This window comes from Malaya genurostris, chromosome 2, assembly GCF_030247185.1.
Source record: "Malaya genurostris strain Urasoe2022 chromosome 2, Malgen_1.1, whole genome shotgun sequence".
NCBI classification, from domain to species: domain Eukaryota; kingdom Metazoa; phylum Arthropoda; class Insecta; order Diptera; family Culicidae; genus Malaya; species Malaya genurostris.
In genome coordinates, this window is record NC_080571.1 from 144,011,987 (window position 1) to 144,033,215 (window position 21,229).

General features: G+C 35.8%; 1 protein-coding gene across 11 annotated transcripts in view; it reads left to right on the forward strand.

Moving 5' to 3' along the window:
* LOC131426980 (innexin shaking-B) overlaps positions 1-21,229 on the forward strand; it is a 1,311,753-nt gene that overhangs the window by 89,872 nt on the left and 1,200,652 nt on the right. The window contains exon 1 of one of the 11 annotated variants that reach the window (XM_058589823.1): positions 11,871-12,010. The exons of 9 other annotated variants lie outside the window; for them this stretch is intronic. The gene's annotated coding sequence lies outside the window, so the exon portion shown is untranslated. Of the gene's footprint in view, positions 1-11,870; positions 12,011-21,229 lie in introns of those variants that run through there. One more of the 11 variants, XM_058589827.1, reaches the window with a different exon arrangement.

Here is a 21,229-nt window from a genome sequence, read left to right on the forward strand (position 1 = left end):
TAATTATTCGTTTCACGCTTTATACTTGGTTTGTTATTACTGATGTTGGTGGGAGAACTTCACCTCGAAATCCAGTTCCGTCTAAAGCACTAGAAGTAATGAACGATTTTCAATCAAAAATTACCTTTTATACTCGTAAGTAGATAATCGGTATTGATATGTGCTTGACTACCTCAAAACCGTCGTCCGGGTGCGAAAAAGGCAAGCAAGCGTGATGTATTTTCCTCATTGTTTCAAAAAGATTTAGAAAACGTTATTTTTCAATTATTTATGGTTATCTCAAACTGTTGAAAATTTGATCACAAATTCCTTATCATATTTCCGATAGCTTGTCGAAAAAACTATGTTGTTGGGTTAAGTACATCAACACGGAACAACCGGAATTAGCTCTGCGCCTAATTCGTATTACTGTTTTTGAATTAGTTGATTTTAACAACAAAATTTCCAAAATAACTATAAAATTAGTTAAACTGAGAATTTACTGAAAAAAACTCTTTTTTTAAATAACTATTTATTGGAATATGAGTTAAAATTAAATTATTAGGATTTAAATTGGGTGTTCAGCCACAAGTGGTGACTTTTCAGCCCTATTATATATATGATTTGGTTATTACCATGAGGACATTATTTGCTTCCGCAATTCTGAGATTTTTGTGTAGGGAAAATTCTAAACCTACTTGTATTGTGTTATGGGGTAAAGGAACTTATATACTAACTTACTAACTAATACAGAGAGCGAATCGATTCAATTGAAAATTGCATCGATTTTGTCGGAATTTGCTTATAATATTATGTGACATTACATCTAATGGTTCTATATTTGTGAGTCTGTGTAACTCATTTGTACTAAACCAGGGAGGACGCTTCAAAATCATTTTCAGAATTTTATTCTGAATCCTTTGAAGCGTTTTCTTCCTGGTGGAACAACAACTTGACTACTGCATAAAGCATGGCTGGTCTGTACTTGGTACTGCATAAAGCATGGCTGGTCTGAAAATTTGTTTATAAATTAACAATTTGTTTTTTAGACAGAGCTTAGAATTTCTGTTTATAAGAGGATATAAACATTTAATATATTTATTACACTTTGCCTGGAACCTTCAATGTGATCCTTGAAAGTAAGTTTTTTGTCATACGTTAAACCTAAGTATTTAGCTTGATCAGACCATGTCAATTCCAAGCCATACAATTTGAGAATGTGATTATTGTTTGGTTTAAGAAAAGAAGCTCTTGGCTTAAGAGGAAAGATAATTAATTGCGTTTTGGCTGCATTTGGTTTAATTGGCAGATAATCACTGAAAATATTTAAACTTCTTTGTAGGCGACTGCAGATCACTCTTAAATTTCTACCTGTGACTAACAGACTTGTGTCGTCACAGAATAGCGATTTCTGACAACCAACGGGTAGATTTGGAAGATCAGAAGTGAAAATATTATACAAGATTGGAGCTACGATCGAACCCTGCGGAACACCGGCTCGTACGGATAGCAATTCAGATTTACAATTCTGATAGCTAACCTGAAGAGTACGATCAGTTAAATAATTTTGAATCATTTTGATCAAATATATAGGAAACTGGAAATCAGACATTTTTGCTATTAAACCTTTGTGCCAAACACTGTCGAATGCTTTTTCTATGTCTAGAAGAGCAACTCCAGAGGATAACGTTACTCTGACAAGTTGATGAGTAGTTGAATGTTCATGACGAAGTCCAAACTGCTCTGGTAAAAAAATTGAATTCTCATTTATATGAGACATCATTCTCAAAAAAATATTTTTTTCAAAAAGTTTACTGATAGAAGAAAGTAAGCTAATTGGTCGATAACTTGATGTTTCTGCTGAATTTTTATCAGGTTTCAGGATAGGAATTACTTTAACGTTTTTCCATCTTTTTGGGAAGTAAGCTAATGAAAAACACTTGTTGAAACAAGTTGTTTTAACCAGGAGTCTCAAGGCAACATCGGGAAGATTTTTAATAAGAATATTAAAAATTCCATCATTACCAGGAGCCTTCATGTTTTTGAGTTTCCTAATAATTGATTTAATTTCATCAAAATTCGTCTCAATAATGTCATCGTGTGATAACACTTAAGTTGAAATATGCTCATATTTAAGTGAGACTTCATTTTCGATAGGATTCACAACGTTCAAATTAAAATTGTGTACACTGTCGAACTGCTGAGCAAGTTTTTGAACTTTTTCGCCATTTGTAAGAAGTATTTGATTTCCCTCCTTGAGAGCAGGAATTGGTTTCTGAGGTTTCTTAAGAACCTTAGAAAGTTTCCAGAAAGGTTTAGAATATGGTTTAATTTGTTCAACTTCTTTAGCGAAATTTTCATTTCGCAAAAGAGTAAATCTATGTTTAATTTCTTTTTGTAAATTCCTAACTATGTTTTTCATAGCAGGATCACGAGAACGTTGATATTGTCGTCGACGAACATTCTTCAACCGAATGAGCAGTTGAAGATTGTCATCGATGATAGGAGAATTTAATTTAGTTTGAGCTTTGGGAACTGAAATATTTCTAGCTTCGATAATGTAATGATTCAAATTATCAATTGCTGTGTCGATGTCCGCAGAATTTTCTAAAATAGTTTCATGATCCACATGATTTTCAATGTGAGGTCTGTAATCCAACCAATTAGTTCTATGATAGTTGAATATAGAACTAATTGGATTAATTATAGCTTCGTTGGAAAGTCTATATGTTACTGGAAGATGATCTGAGTCAAAATCAGCATGTGTATTTGGTTCACTACAAATGTGACTTTGATCTGTTAGAACCAGATCAATTGTAGACGGGTTTTTCACGGAAGAGAAACAAGTAGTATTACTGGGATGAAGAACTGTGAAGTAACCAGTTGAGAGTTGATTATGAAGTATTTTACCATTACTGTTATTTTGCCTACAATTCCACTGGACATGATTAGCATTTAAGTCCCCTATTACGAAAGAAAAAAAAACTCTTATTTTTAGAGAATGTGTTTAGTTGGCGAATATCCCGGACACAAACCAGCAATATTTCAATCCTACACCAAATTCTCATTGATAACTCATTTTGATATTAAAATTAGAAAATTTGTTTCTATTTATCTATCACCATCATTACTGAAAGACAGCACAAAAAAAGAAAAATGAAATTGGTTTCATTAACATGTTTATTAGTCAAAAACTCATGAGAAGTGTCAAAGCAAAACAATCCATTAAAAAGCTAAAAGGGACAGTCTTGTTGAAGCTACTTGCAAATTGTGTAGGTGTTTTTCGGGTGTGTTACGATATATCCATATATAAATTTCTAAACTGATATGCAAAAATGACGTAAACTGTCAGTGGAAAGTGTATTTATTCAGAATTTGTGCGCATTTGAAGCGATTGTGTGTAATATTGTTTTTACGCGGGACAGTGAAGTGAGAGAGTCGATTTCGCGAAGTCGAATGAAGAAAATAGCAATTTAGAAGCAAAATTTTCAAATAGAAGTTTATGTTTCGCTTATGTCATTTTCTCCAATACAACATCGTTTCTATACCTGCCAATATAGAAAAGACAACCGCGACTGAAATTTTGCTCGGCAGTAGTGTGCCATCTAGTGGCTAGTAGTCATTACGGTGTTAATGTTTTCTCGGTGACAAAGCGCCATATAGCTGCAAATTGCAGAAACCAATTCAACCAATTATGTTGGTTGAAATCAACGTTTTATTTCTCTAATTCAACTAAAAAATTAATTGAATAGAAATGAACAGTGCCTTAGCTAAGAAATGACAGCACGTTTAATTGGTGAATTCAACGAAAAAAAATAGCGATTTCAACAAATATTTTATTATTATTAAGGGAATGAGAATTAAAAAATCTTAATTAGCAAAAGTAAGATTCTTTTAGTTGTCTCAAAAAATAACTAACTAAAATCAGAAAATCAACTAATTTTTTCGCCAAAATGCAGATTTCGGTCTTTCCGTGAAGATATATTCGCTATAAAGTTCTGCCCATTCTTGTACAGGGTAAATTTAGAAAAGGCTCCCCATAGTAAAGTAAGTCATAGTCACGACAAAAAAGTGAATGGGAGCCATTTTGAAATATGACCACTATTTCCGGTGCTTCCAGAACCGGGGACCGGGAGCAGGATCGTCGGAATCGGTTAGTTTAGTTGTCTACAAATAATTGCATGAAATAGTCAATAGGATTACCCGAAACGTAGATTTATAGTTTTCTAAACAATACGAGAAAATGGAACAGAATAATAACATTTTTGAAAGTGGACGATAATATAGATGATCCATATTTGATATGGCCATAATATCAGGTGTACAACTATGCTTCCACCGTTATTATACAAAGTTAAAAGCTTCATTGCGAAAAAGTGCTTACAGGTGTATTATTCAAAGTATTGTCCGTCGCAAACGACAACTACAATTCTGAATCATACCCAGGGGCTTGAGACGTTTTGAAATGGCTTGCTGACTCACTCCCAACGATTCGGCAAGCTCTTCTTGGGTTTGGCATGAATCTTCATCAAGCAATGATTCTAGTTGTTCATCTTTGAAGGTTTTTTCTCTTCCACCACCATGTTTGTCTTCGACATCGAAATCACCATTTTTAAAACGTTGAAACCACTCCCAACACGTTCTTTTACTCAGAGCAGCATCACCGAAAGTTTCTGAGAGCATTCGATGCGCTTCAGACGCATTTTTTCGAATTGTAACAGAAAAGTAAAACTTCTTGAAAATGGCGAGAATTGGGCACATAAACAGACATTTTCGAGAATGAATAATACGAAAACAAGAACAACTATCACTGAAACGGTGATGACTATTCTTTAGGCACTGTACACACTCACTTTAAAGGCATTATCATCTATGTATTTTGACCAGCCTCAGCCGGTACGTCCACCTGTCGGAAAACGGCAGAAGCAAAGTTGTACATCTGATATAATTAGGATGGCGGAAACAAACAAAACACTGTTTTAATCCATCTGGTAGTGTAATGATGTCTTTCTCATATATAATACTGTGGTATTCTATTCAACATTTTTGTGCATTAACTAGTATAACATACATAATGAAACAGTTCTTTGCTTATCCTTAAGAAAACGAAGTAGATTCACTATTCTATGTACTTCTTGCACCAGAACCCGAGAACCGGTATAATCGAAGTCGGTTCGTACGGCCACCAACTAACATGACGTACAAACTCTACTAGTTTTATTCAGATTTAGAAAACTTTATGCGATATCGCCATAGTACTCTAAACGACGATATAAGTTTTTGTTGTTTGCGATCATACGACTTTTCATTTCATTCAGTAAAAACCAGACAAGCGAAAAGGTTGTGTTTCGATTATACTGGTTCGTGAGTTAACGGCTGTAGGTAATTAAAACTGCTGGTGCTAATAGCCAAGGCAATTTTCGGGGCGTTTCCCGACTGGAAAGCTAGCAATGAAGGCCATACCGCTCCTACGCACAGAGGTGCGAGCGCATAGAAGTGACGAGTCACAGAGGTGCCATCGCATAATGGTGCGAAGGGGTGCAAAGACACAGAGGTGCCAAAGCAACCCAGTGCTGATCTACTAGGTACCAGAATTTGTACGCTGCGTAGGATCGAAAGAGGCGACATATATCGCGAGATGCTACACTGCAAGCATCACATTTGTTCACCACCAAGAGCAATAGCACTGTACATGGCGTCAGGTACAGACAGCACTTCAAGTTCAGTGGTGACCACAACAACGGCAGAGCAACTGAGATAGCAGAAGACGATACCAAAAGACTGCCAATTGGAAATCATTGGATGAGCTTAACGTCGTTCTTTACGATAGATGCACAGAGACAACAGCAACAAGGTAGATTTAATTTAATTAAATATTTTTATTTCTCCTAGACATAAACTTTACTATACATAAGTTTTCATTTAAATATTATTAATTTACAAACAAAAAACAGTTCATGTTATGGATGATCTCATGGAAGATCATCCGAATCCGATTCCGGATACTAGTAAAATCTTAAATACTCAAGGGCTAAACATTATCCAGAGGGTACCACTGGGCCATGGATAGTCTATATTCGAAAAAAAGAAAAGGTATTAAATTTGATGCAAATTACAAAGCAATTGACATCACATTTTTCAAAAGTTGAAGAAATCTCTAAAGTTAATAGAGATAAAATTCGAGTTGTTGTTAACGACTTGAAACAGGCAAACAATATTGTAACCTGTGAACTATTTGCTGTTGAATATAAAGTTTACATTCCATCGAAGGAGGTGGATAATCTTTGCGATAAAGATGTTGAAAAACGTGTTTATTGTGGGGAGAGTCCTCATGATCTTTCAGTATGCGCTGCATTTAAGTTGAGTAAAGACAAAATGAAGCTTGCTTGTAAAGCACGGTCTAAGCGCACATATGCTGAAATGCTTAAAACGATCATTGATATCCCACCTTTGGAAACCGAAAACGGTTTTTCAAATCTTGCCGAGCCAGAGGAATCTGACTCTGACGAAAATAGTGAAGATACCTCGCTTGTCACTTCTCAAGGGTCTGTTAAGAGGAGATTACCAAACCACAAAATACCAAAAAAGACACCTAAAATTACACCTTCAAAAACAGATCCCCGTGTTAAATCTAAAAAGCCAAACTCAAAACCAAAAACTGTGCCTCCTGGTTTGTCAAATTCACAAACGAATCCAGAAACTAGCACAAGCAAGGACAATAATTTCTCAGCCTCTATCAGGATAACTGAAGTTTTCGGAAATTGTAGAATGGATTTTCGCAGCATTCAATATTTCTGAACCTGTAAAGACCATCATAGAGGCATTCCTTCCAATAGCTGGAAAATTTTTGAAACAGTTGTAAGCTCAATGGCCAGTTCTCTCAGGTTTTGTATCATTTGATGGATAATTTATCATCCGCCGCAAATGATTCAATCACTGTCCTGCAGTGGAATTGTCGAAGCATCATGCCAAAACTTGATTCATTTAAAGTTTTGTTGCATAGTCAAAAATTTGATGTATTTGCTTTGTGCGGAACATGGCTTACATCAAACATAGCCTTAATTTTTTATGACTTTAAAATTATACGTCTAAATAGAGACTCCCCGTATGGTGGAGTGCATTTAGAAATTAAGAAATGTTATTCCTTTTGTAGATTAAACATTTCTTGGACTTCTAGTATAGAAGTGGATGCTTGTCAAATAAACATTAAAGGAAAGGACATTTGCATTGCTGCGGTATATATTCCTCCAAGAGCTCAAGTGGGACAGCAACAGCTTAATGAAATTGACAAACCCCTTCCTTCTCCACGTTTGATTTTAGGAGATTTCAATTCACACGGAATGATGTGGGGTTCCGTTTACAATGATAGTAGATCATCTTTAAAATATAATATTAACAATTTTAGCATGACGGTATTAAATATGGGTAGCATGCAGGCGCGTAGCCAGAGAAAATTTTCCGGGGGGGGGGGGGGTTTAGAACATGGTGATAAATCAACACATGTACAATTTATATCCCAATGTTTCCCATGAGTTATAATTTTTTGTTTCGGGGGGGGGGGGGGGGGGTTTGAACCCCTAAACCCCCCCCCCCCTGTATACGCGCCTGGTAGCATGACACGGATCCCAAGACCTCCTGCACGTCCAAGTGCATTAGATTTATCTCTTCGCTCGACTTCGATTCGACTAGATTGCACCTGGAAAGTATTTTCTGATTTACACGGTAGTGATCATTTACCAATCATCATCTCAATTAGCAGTAACAAATTCATTGCTAATTCAAATAATATTCCATATGATTTAAAAAAAATGTTGACTGGATTAAATACCAAAGTAGTATCTCAAGTACTTTGAACTCAATGGAAGAGCTCCCCCTACTTGAAGAATATGATTTCCTCGTTTGTTCGATTCTGGAGGCGGCAGAACAAGCACAAACCAAACGATTTCTTGGTCCATCGTCTATTAGAACGCCTCCAAACCCTTGATGGGCAAAGAGTGCTCAGATGCTACACACGCGAAACAAAATGCTTTCAAACGTTTTCAAAACGAGGAGCAGGAAATCCTCAGAATTTTAAAAATTCTCGATTTTAGAAACCAAGTACAAGAACATACTTCGGGCCAAGAAATGTTGCTATTGCACAGTGATTCAAAAGCGCAATTTCACGCTCTTAATTGATAACTCATAGGAACGTGGTTTTAGTGGTACAGTATCTTCAGCAAAGTTGCTCAGAATGATAGACGCCATCTTTTGACAAATTTTATTAATGTAATGAATCCCCCTAAAAGTGAGATAAAAATATTATTTTAGTTTAGAGCCAACATTGGGGCTAAGTTACTTTAATAAAGTTGTTCAGAAAGATATTTCAAACAAATTTGCTGAAGGTATCATTCCCGTAACTTGAGTTTAATTCATGATATAATGTATTTTCTGAAAGGGGTGTCCTAAAACCAGTTTTTGTAAGAAAACATATAGTTATATAGTTTCAATTCATATAAGTTTTTCTTGTTACACGAAGTTTTTTATCATTAAAAACTACACAACTTTCTCAAACATACTATGCTGCTATCATTTCAGTTTAATGAAATAGAGCCATTTTTCGTGTTTTTTATAGCAAAATTTCAACTTGTCTATCATCAAAAGACGCAGAAAGGTGCAGATGAGACTTCTTACATATTAAACTACTTCGAAAGGGCTTTCACATCGTGGTTGAATTACTCGTCTGCGATCGTCTGCAGATGAGATATGTTCTTTTCAAATATCCTTGTCCTTGACATTTGCAATCCTGTCAGATCAGATTTCAGTATATACAGTGTCCGTCATCTAACATTATTTTTGAACTAGCAGTTATTTCGACATTGGTAACCTTAATGTCACTTCTGATTTGACAGAAACTAAGTTTTCTCCTTCCGCTGAACGAAAATGGTTGTGTATACGCTTGAGGAACGCGTGAAAATAGTGCAGTTTTACTTTGAAAATCATGGAATGTGTGCCAAAAAAATCATCTTCTCGAATAAGGCACATTTTCATCTCGGCGGGTATGTTAATAAGCATAATTGTCGCATCTGGGGGACGGCAACCCGCACGTTATCATGGCGAAACCGATGCAGAGAGTGACGGATTGGTGCGGATTTTGGTCTGGCGGCATTATTGGGCCATTTGTCTTCGAAAATGAGGCAGGAGGTTGGTTCTTCCCGTTACTTGAAGAGGAAGACTTGGACATCATTTGGTTCCAACAAGACGGCGCTCCGCACCACACGGCCAACGCTACGATCGATCTTCTGCGCACAGTCTTCGAAGATCGAATTATCAGTCGAAATTCGGCCGCCTCGGAGCTGTGATTGGACGCTGTTAGACTATTATCGTTGTCAAAGATAAGTGTTATGTGGACAAGCCAGAGACAATTCAAGCCTTGAAGGACAAGATACGTGCAGCCATAGCTGAAATAAAGCTGCATACAATCGAAAATGTACTAAAGACTGGACCGACCGTATGGCGTACTGCAAGGCCAGCCGAGGCAGCCATTTGAATGAAATTATATTCCACAATTAACCGGAAGGATTGTACTTTAATATGGAAAAGTACGGGTGTGTAATGTCAGAGACATAACTGGATGTCGTGAATACGAATAAAACTGACACGATTTCTTTACACTTTCGAATTCGAATTGATAGTTGATCGATTGTGTGAATTGCGAAACTTTCCCCCTTTTCACTACTAAACTTTTCAACGAGTTTTGACGTCGATTGTCTCATTTCGGATTTGCTATTTCATTGAAAGAAACTATTAAGATTCTGTACAGGATTAATTTCTGACAATTAGAAGGACCAAATTGTGGAGTTCTCTACGATATTTTGCACAGTTCGGAACATTTATCTCGAACGATTTTCGCACAGCAAAAAGTGCAAGAACCAAATCAAGTTATTTTGGATTTCCACTAAACTGACGATTTCTATCTTCGAATTTCAAAGAAGTAATCTTAATAGATCTTTAGATAAGATTTAGAGCCATTAGAACGACTGATTTTATATAATGTTGTCCACATTTCGTTTCTTGTTTTCTTTCTCTCCAACGCAAAGCACCAGCAGCTGATGCAATAGTTCTTGATTGAATTGAAACTAGCTTTGCGTACACACCGACACATCCGCTCGCAGTGCCAAATGATGCGAAACTGGTTTAATGCGTCTTCTCGCCTTGACGATCGGCACCACGCAAAAGGTCTGCTCTCATTATTGACGAGCGCTGCTCCCGACGATTGAAGTTCAAATGAAAGCACGACCTAAGCGTTTGAGGCTTTATACCACGCAAAAAGTCTGCTTTCATCGACGACTGCTCCACCTGACGATTGAAGTCCAAGTGAGAGCACGACCTAAGCGTTTGAGGTTTTATACCACGCAAAAGGTCTGCTTTCATCGACGACTGCTCCACCTGACGATTGAAGTCCAAATGAGAGCATGACCTGAGCGTTTGAGGTTTGGCACCACGCAAAAGGTCTGCTCTTATTATTGACGACCGCTGCTTTCGACGATTGAAGTCCAAATGGAAGCTCGACCTAAGCGTTTGAGGTTTTATACCACGCAAAAGGTCTGCTTTCACCGACTACTGCTCCACCTGACGATTGACTTCCAAATGAGAGCACGACCTAAGCGTTTGAGGCTTTATACCACGCAAAAGGTCTGCTTTCATCGACGACTGCTCCACCTGACGATTGAAATCCAAATGAGAGCACGACCTGAGCGTTTGAGGTTTTTAACCACGCAGAAGGTGCACTCTCCGAAGCTGCTGGTCCCACAACGTCTGCTTGCATCCAACGCACAAGAAGAAATGATCGAACTTTGAAGACGGTTCCCCTTTTATACGCAGTCAGTTGAAGATATGTGCATGACTACCTCAAAACCGTCGTACTTGCGCGAAAAGGCCAAGCAAAAGTACAGAGTTTTCCGCGTTGTTTTCAAAGTTTGAGAAAACTTAATATTTGAGTTGTTTGTGATTATCTCACACTGTTCAAAATATTATCCTAAATTTCTGATCATATTTTTGATGAAATGGTGAAAGAATTATGTTGCTGCCTTTAATACAAGTCGAGATATTCACGATTAAGTTCTGCCCATTCTTCCATATGGCTAATTTTGAAAAGGCGCCCCATAGTAAAGTAAGTCGTATTCACGACAAGAATAAATTTTGAAATCGGATGAACCGTTTGTGTTTTATTGCATGTTTAAAAAAAAGTTACATGGCGGACCCTGTATTCATTACTATGGTACTTGCACAAAATATGATTTTTTTTGCACATCTATAAATTGCAAGTCTATAAATTGAATAGTTTAGTAACTCGACTTTTAAAAAAAGCAATCATCAAATCGAAATTAGTTATGTTTTCTTCTGGTAGAGAAAAGAATGATCAATACTCATTTTTTAGTTATTTGTATTTATTTTATGATAGCTGACAATGTTTTTAACCTAAAAGACTCTTAGGATCGTCCGACAGATACTTTTTTTTACTATTTTGGCCATTCACGAATATTTGTAACCAAAGGATCCGATGAAACTAATAACCAATTCATGAAATTCCGATTCGTAACTCTGTATTGCTTGCCTGTGTAATACTCTCGTAATCTGTGTGAAATAAACTTCTTAATCATTGTGAACAGTACAATATAGCAAGCGTTTATCGATCTCCACTTTAATTGATGAATAGAGGATATTTATCCGCAGAGCTTTTCTGTGGAAAAACTTACCATAAAATGACATAACGTAATTCGACATGATGATTGCCTTTTTTAAAGTCGTGGGTTCTTATCTCACTTTTAAAAATGTCTGACAATTACCTTTGTAATGATTACTAAATTTTTCTATTTGTAGACTTCGATGTCCATAAAAATCCATTTAATATGAGAGTTACCATGGTAACGAATATATCCTGAAGTCTGATCTGATATACAATGAACCTTATCATTGCAAATGTCAAGGACAAGAATATTTGAAAAGATCATATCTCATCTGCAGACGATCGCAGACGAGTAATTCAACGAAGGTATGAAAGCTCTTTCGAAGTAATTTAATATGTAAGTAGTATGATCTGCACCTTTCTGCGCCTTTTGATGATAGACAAGTTGAAATTTTGCTATAAAAAACATTAAAAATGGCTCTATTTCATTAAACTGAAATGATAGCAGCATAAAATGTTCGAGAAAGTTGTGTAGTTTTCAATGATGAAAAACGTGTTTAATCCACCTAGCAGTGAGATGATACCTATTTTTATCAATCCGCATGTGTTTTTTGCATGAATATTCTTCGGTGTTTAAGTTTTCATGACATTATTTTAATGACCCTCGTTTTAAGCGACAATTTGAGATTTTAATCACTCATTACTCTGTAATGTCGAAACTGCAAATCGGATCGAATTTGAATCTAAAAGTGTGATAATCGATTAAACATGCCATGATATGTAAGTTCCACTCTAGAGTTTACGCTAATTTAAGGTACTTCCAGAGCCGGTATTCAGGAACCAGCATAACCCAAACCGAATCGTATGGCCATATGACGAATAAATTACAACAGTTTTGAGTTCAACTTTGAAGCTTTTCGGGATTGTCATCTTCTATATCGGTTTGAATTTTAAAAATTCATCATCATGTAATTCGAGAACCGGAAGTCATAATTGGATAAAATAATTAATTTTTGTATATAAGTTTGTTTTAATTAAAATTTTTGTTTCTGAAATTTGATTAGGCTTTTTTTGAGAAAACGATTGAGCATTGAGAAACGATTTTATACTGGAACCGGAATTCTAAAAGCGGTATGGCCGAAGTCAGATAAATTCACCTGAGTAGCTGTACACTTTACATTTGTTTCAAAACATTTGAAAATCAGTTAAGACATCTTTGAGAGATCATAGCACGAATTAAATTTTTAGGTGCCTTCTGATCGACAACTGAATACCACTAAAACTGAAAAAAGTTAATTTTTTTATCGACTATCCAAATCTGCTAACCCGATAAACCTGATTAAATTATGTGGAATAGATATTTTTATACAATCCCCGAAACCGGAAGTTGGATCTGACTGAAAAGCAAGATGTTTTATAGAACTTTGAAACTTTTCATTTGAATCTTAGATGATTCTTAGATTTCATTTGCATCTTAGATCGGTTCAGCCATCTTCAAGAAAAATGAGTTACACAATTTTGATTTCGTTTCACATATCATCCTGTAGTTCCGAAACCAGAGGTCGGAACCAAACATAATGCAGGAACTTTGTTTGGGAGCATACGACTTTTCGTATGAATCTGAATTTGTAGAAAAGAAATTTTCCGAGAAAATTAATTGAAGTTATTTGTCACACACGCATTTGCTGATCTCGACGAACTGATTCGAATGGTATATGGATGTTATGTTGTTCCAGCATTTATTGCTGTAAGTAGTTTAAAACAAAATAATTAAAAAAATTCTGCCATCATTTGGTTTATATATGTCATATTCGAACGATTATGTTGCCAAAAACGAGCCGTGCCAAAATCGGTCCGAGGCTAAATGTCATGAAAAAGAATGCTGTACACAATCCTTTTGGTTCTTAGAAACAATTGTATGTAACAGTATAAAAAATCGTGTTTTCCGTTGCTCCCAAGCATTTCTTTGTCATACAGCGCTCAAAACTCCTACTGCTGGAATAGGGGGAAAAGTCGCTTACAGAAAAATTTCGATATCTCCGTTAAAAATGGACGGATTTTAACAATCTATGGCTTGTTGGATAGGTATTACCGTGCGGAATCTAAGTCTGAAAACATATTCTGTTTTCAAGGTCAATTGTGACAGATGCTGTCAAAAAACTGAAAATTTTGACATAAAACTTTGTATAACTCAAAAAGTAAACATCCGATCTCAAAACCATTCAATAGCGTTTTGGGTGACGGGGAGACCTTTCATTTGCGACTAGTTTTAAGAAAATCGGTCCAGCCGTCTCTGAGATCTCGACCTCTTAGTTGACAACACACATACGGACACACACACATACACACACATACACACACACACACACACACACACACACACACACACACACACACACACACACACACACAGACATTTGCTCAGTTCGTCGAGCTGAATTGATTGGTACATGTCATTCGGCCCTCCGGGCCTCGGAAAAATTTTCGAAAGTTTGAGCGAATTCTATACCTATTTTTTATATATATAAAAATAGGTAAAACTTTGTATCACATGAAACACTCATGTAAATTGAACCTATATGTGTTTTCTTACAAAAACTGGTTTAGGACACCCCTTTCAGAAAATACATTATATCATGAATTAAGCTCAAGTTACGGGAATGATACCTTCAGCAAATTTGTTTGAAATATCTTTCTGAACAACTTTGTTGAAGTAACTTAGCCCCTATGTTGGCTCTAAACTAAAATAATATTTTTATCTCACTTTTAGGGGGATTCATTACATAAATATAATTTGTCAAAAGATGGCGTCTATTATTCTGAGCAACTTTGCTGAAGATACTGTACCTCTAAATCCACGTTCCTATGAGTTATCAATTAAGAGCGTGAAATTGCGCTTTCGAACCACTGTGTATTGGAGACATTTTGTCGATAGTTTGTCAAGAGAAACCTCAATGAGCACTCTTTGGAATACGGCCAGACGAATGAGGAATCGTAACGTAGGAAATGAGAGTGAGGAATACTCGAACCGATGGATATTTGACTTCACGAAGAATGTTTGTCCAGATTCTGTTCCAACGCATAGCATTTTCAGGGAGTCTTCTTCAAATAATGGTTTCATTGATAGCCCCTTTTCAATTATGGAATTTTCCATAGCACTCATGTCTTGTAGCAATAACGCTCCTGGGTTGGGCAGAAATTATTCAACTTGGTATAATCTTCACAAACCTTGCAAAAAGACGTTTGTTGGAATTGTTAATCAAGTTTCGTGAGCAAAATATTTTCCCACCTGACCATGAATAATAATGATCAAATCGCAATAGTGTGGATAATTGCTCATTGCTCCATTCCAGGCAATGAAAGAGCCGATAGTTTAGACAAACGTGGTGCTATTCAGGGTGAAATTTATGAGAGACCGATTGCTTTCAACGACTTCTATAGCACGTCCCGCCAAAGAATACTTGCCAGCTGGCAAGCTTCTTGGGATAGAGATGATTTTCTTCGAATTGGGCTTTCCGAGACTAATCATTGTGCTTGTAGCGAAGGTTATCGCTATATTGATAATGTCGTTTGGACATGTGTGGAGTAAATTTAAATTTTATTTTATGTTAGACTGTTTTCTCTTCCATGAGTTCAACCTAAAGCCAGCTATCTTATATTGAATAAAAGTGATGAACTGATACAAACAAACTCATGTACAAACAAGATCATGTACAAAATGAATGTACAGGGTGATTTTTTAAGAGCTTGAGAACTTTTTTAAACAATAAAACGCATAAAATTTGCAAAATCTCATCGGTTCTTTATTTTAAACGTTAGATTGGTACATGACATTTACTTTTTGAAGATAATTTCATTTAAATGTTGACCGCGGCTGCGTCTTAGGTGGTCCATTCGGAAAGTCCAATTTTGGGCAACTTTTTCGAGCATTTCGGCCGGAATAGCCCGAATTTCTTCGGAAATGTTGTCTTCCAAAGCTGGAATAGTTACTGGCTTATTTCTGTAGACTTTAGACTTGACGTAGCCCCACAAAAAATAGTCTAAAGGCGTCAAATCGCATGATCTTGGTGGCCAACTTACCGGTCCATTTCTTGAGATGAATTGTTCTCCGAAGTTTTCCCTCAAAATGGCCATAGAATCGCGAGCTGTGTGGCATGTAGCGCCATCTTGTTGAAACCACATGTCAACCAAGTTCAGTTCTTCCATTTTTGGCAACAAAAAGTTTGTTAGCATCGAACGATAGCGATCGCCATTCACTGTAACGTTGCGTCCAACAGCATCTTTGAAAAAATACGGTCCAATGATTCCACCAGCGTACAAACCACACCAAACAGTGCATTTTTCGGGATGCATGGGCAGTTCTTGAACGGCTTCTGGTTGCTCTTCACTCCAAATGCGGCAATTTTGCTTATTTACGTAGCCATTCAACCAGAAATGAGCCTCATCGCTGAACAAAATTTGTCGATAAAAAAGCGGATTTTCTGCCAATTTTTTTGGTAATAAAATTCAATGATTTGCAAGCGTTGCTCGTTAGTAAGTCTATTCATGATGAAATGTCAAAGCATACTGAGCAAATAATAATGCATGAAAATCATAACCTCAAAAAATCTGAGCAAATACTAATGCATGAAAATCCTAACCTCAAAAAAATCACCTTTTATGTTATTTCATGTAATTTATAATAGCAAATCGCTTGATGAAGAAATGTTTTAATCCACCTAGTGGAGTAATGATGCTTTTCTCATGTATAACATTCTATTCAAAATTTTTCTCTTCGATTTTTGAAAGAAACCAATAGATTGTTTGTGAATTAACTAGTATAACATAGAGAATGAAACAGTGCTTTGTTCGCGTAGGTCATCCTCAAGAAAACGAAGTGGATTCACTATTATATGTAATTCTAGCACCGGAACCCGAGAACTTTTATAGTCGAAGTCGGTTCGTACGGCCACCAACTAACATGACGTACAAACTCTGCTAAATTTTATTCAAATTTAGAAGATTCTATACAATATTGCCATCGCACTCTAAATGACGATTAAAATGTTTGTTGAATCCGAAAATATGCAGTAATTTTTGGTAGCTCCATAAGACCTTTCGTTTGACCCTAAGATTATGAATAACGGTTTTGAGTCCAGTTTAGAAATTTTTTTACGGTTTTTGTATCGCCGATTCTAGTAATTCTATTGAACACACTTTACACTATAACTCCGGAACCGGAAGCCGGATCCAGATGAAATTCAGGAATTCGAAATTGTACCATGAGACCTTTCATTTGAATCTAAGTTTGTGGAAACCGGTCTAACCATCAGCAAGAAAAGTGAGTGAAATTCATTTTGGTATATATTGCCACTATTTCCGGTGCTTCCGGAACCGGACACCGGAAACCAGGAACCGATCCGGATGAAATTCAGGAACTCCGTATGGTACCATGAGACCTTTCATATGAATTTAAGTTTGTGGAAATCGGTCAAACCATCGCACAGTGGTTCGAATCAATAAAAACGTGGACATAAATCAGTAGCTGCCAAACCGTTCTTTTAATGCATATAGTTGCTTTGAAGAAATTATTTACAAATATATACCGCGTATTTTGATCCTATCATTAATTGTTCATGGCCTACTTTGACAAAAAATGTAACCATAACTTTTTTTTCTGAAGAGATAGACATTTTTTTTCTTCTACAAAGCTTTAGAACTATTAAAAATAATTTACTTTGTCGAATATACTAAAAGTCTAGGTCGCACCGTTTCGGATATACAAAGCGTTTTTATGGCAACCCCCTTAAAATCAGTTTTTTATTCATAAATTGTTTCGAGTTATTTTGTTATGCATACTTTGTTTGAAATAATTGTAGAATTTATAAAATCGCATATTTTTGTTGAAGGTAGTGCATAGGTTTGTTCTTTCCTGGCAAAGTTATGCAACATTTTACCTTTTTTGTACCTATGATAAAACCTAGCACCGAAGCGAAATATGCAACTTTATGCAGCTGATTTTTACAAAATTTGTAGGAAAAGATGTGCCCAATATCATACAAAAAAATCTAAGTGGAACTCGGTGGAACTTTTTTTTTAGGTCTTTTCAAAGTTTGTTTTAATTACTGAATTATGGCAACCCTCTTAAAACTAGATTTTTAGTCATAACTTGTTTCGAGTTATTTTTTTATGCATACTTCGTTTGGAATAATTGTAGAAAATATAAAATTTCATAATTTTGTAGAAGCTAATGCATAAGTTTATTCTTTTCTGGAAAATTTATGCATAATTTTACCTTTTTTACATTCATTCCGCGCGTGCGGGTCGTGATTGAAAAATTCACTGCTCCGAAAAAAATTTGCTCACTCTGAAACTTGAGTTAAACCCCTAAGGTATCTTTTTTCAACAAAAACAAAAGAAATTAGGCCCAAGTTTGGATTTTTTTATTTGTTTATTTATATTTTACTTTTTTATTTCAATAAACTATAAAGGTTGTTTTAAGGAATCACTTATTTGAAAACTAAGAAAAAACCGTACATTTCATGCCTTGTACGAATTTTTGTATCTTTGTAATATTTTGCAGGCTGTTGAAAAAAGGCTTTGTGAGAAATACCCCATGGATTATTACTATATATGCTATGCACGTATGCAAATATATGAAAGATATTTCTATCCTATTTCCGACTACCAGTCTGGACGCGCGTAAACACGCATAAACAAGTTCATGCTTGCACACGCAACTTAAGCAAATTGTTGCGATTTTTATTTTGTTACTTTTTGACAATTGGCAATATTAGAATAAATCTAAGTGGAACTAGATGCAATTTTAGGTCTTTTCAAATTTAGTTTTAATTATTGAAAATCCGAAAAATCATCAAAACTTCAACACATATTTAAAAAATGGAAAAATGTTTTCTAGACAAAATATGATAAAGTATTGTTAAAGTACAAACCTTTACGAAGAGATTCCATGTTTAAACGTGTAAATAAATTTGTGTTATCGCGAAGCAACACAATTTTTAAGACGAGATGTTGATCGGGTGACGCTCACTGCAAAAGTAAGTTACAGAAATAGCAGGCGCGTGACGCCCTCTGTTTCTTAACCATTCATGGTTTCAGCATGGCTATAGTGAAAATGAGGCACACGAAGAGTACTCAAGATATTCTCATTTGAAAATAAATTGGATAAGGTACATGTTCTCCTATAAGTATTATAAAAGTTTGCTGCATTAAGTTGCATATTTAGCTTCGTCACAAGGTTTCCTAGGTAGAAAAGGTGAAATTATGCATAAATTTTCCAGAAAAGAATAAACTTATGCATTAGCTTCTACAAAATTATGAAATTTTATATTTTCTACAATTATTCCAAACGAAGTATGCATAAAAAAATAACTCGAAACAAGTTATGACTAAAAATCTAGTTTTAAGGGGGTTGCCATAATTCAGTAATTAAAACAAACTTTGAAAAGACCTAAAAAAAAAGTTCCACCGAGTTCCACTTAGATTTTTTTGTATGATATTGGGCACATCTTTTCCTACAATTTTTGTAAAAATCAGCTGCATAAAGTTGCATATTTCGCTTCGGTGCAAGGTTTTATCCTAGGTACAAAAAAGGTAAAATGTTGCATAACTTTGCCAGGAAAGAACAAACCTATGCACTACCTTCAACAAAAATATGCGATTTTATAAATTCTACAATTATTCCAAACAAAGTATGCATAACAAAATAACTCGAAACAATTTATGAATAAAAAACTGATTTTAAGGGGGTTGCCATAAAAACGCTTTGTATATCCGAAATGGTGCGACCTAGACTTTTAGTATATTTGACAAAGTAAATTATTTTTAATAGTTCTAAAACTTTGTAGAAGAAAAAAAATGTCTATCTCTTCAGAAAAAAAAGTTATGGTTACATTTTTTGTCAAAGTAGGCCATGAACAATTAATGATAGGATCAAAATACGCGGTATATATTTGTAAATAATTTCTTCAAAGCAACTATATGCATTAAAAGAACGGTTTGGCAGCAACTGATTTATGTCCACGTTTTTATTGATTCGAACCACTGTGCATCGATGAGAAAAGTAAGTGAGATCCATTTTGGTATATATGACCACTATTTCCGGTGCTTCCGGAACCGGAGACCGGGAACCAGGATAGTCGGAATCGGATTGTTTAGTTGCCTACTGATAATGGCTACCGATTTGTATAGTTTTGAGACCAGTTTCAATTTTTTTTTACGTTTTTTGTTTCGTCGGTTTAGATGACGGTGTACAATATTGAACATCCTTTACCCTATAACTCCGGAACCGGAAGTTGAAGACCGTGAGGCCTTCGATTTGAATCTAAGGTTGTGGAAATCGGTCAAACCATCGCTGGGAAAAGTTAGTGAGATCCATTTTCTTATATATGACCACTATATCCGGTGATTCCGAAACCGGATACCGGAAACCACGATAGCCGCAACCGGTTTGTTTAGTTGCCTACTGATAATGACTATCGATTTTTATAGTTTTGAGACCAGTTTAGGAAACTTTTTACGTATTTTGTTTCGCCGGTTTAAGTTACGGTGTACAATATTGAACACTTTTTATCCTAGAACTCCGAAACCGGAAGTCGGATCCGTATGAAATTCAGGAATTCCTAATGGGACCGTCATACCTTTCATTTGAATTAGAGTTTGTGGAAATCGGTCAAACCATCGCTGAGAAAAGTTAGTGAGTTATATTTTGATATATATCACCACTTTTTCTCTGCTTCCGGAACCGGATACCGGGAACCAGGATAGCCGGAATCGGTTTGTGTTTTGCCTACTGATAATAACTATCGATTTTTGTAATTTTTAAACGAGTTTTGGAATTTTTTACGTATTTTGTTCCGACGGTTTAAGTTACGGTGTACAATATTGAACACTTTTTATCCTAGAACTCCGAAACCGGAAGTCGGATCCGTATGAAATTAAGGAATTCCTAATGGGACCGCGAGACCTTTAATTGAAATTAGAGTTTGTGGAAATCGGTCAAACCATCGCAGAAAAAGTGAGTGAGTAATATTTTGGTTTATATGACCACTATTTTCTGTGCTTCCGGAACCGGATACCGGGAATTAGGATAGCCGCAATCGGTTTGTTTAATTGCCTAATGATAATGACTATCGATTTTTATAGTTTTGAGACCAATTTAGAATTTTTTTCACGCATTTTGTTCCGCCGGTTTATGTGACGGTGTACAATATTGAACACTCTTTATTTTATAACTCTGAAACTGGAGGTCGGTTCCGGATGAAATTCGGGAATTTTGTATGGGACCACGAAACCTTTCATTTGAATCTAAATTTGTTAAAATCGGTTCAATTTTCTCCGAGAAAACCTAGTGAGATTATTTGACACATACATACACACACATACACACACAGATATTGCTCAGCTCGTTGAAATGAGTCGAATGATATATGACACTTGGGCCTCCGAGCCGATTTCTACTAGTCGGTTTTTCAAGTGATTGCATAACCTTTCTATATTAGAAATGAAAAATTAGTCACACACGTTTCTCAAAGATAGCTGAACCGACCGACTTACTTTACTATGGGGCGCCTTTCCAAAATTTAC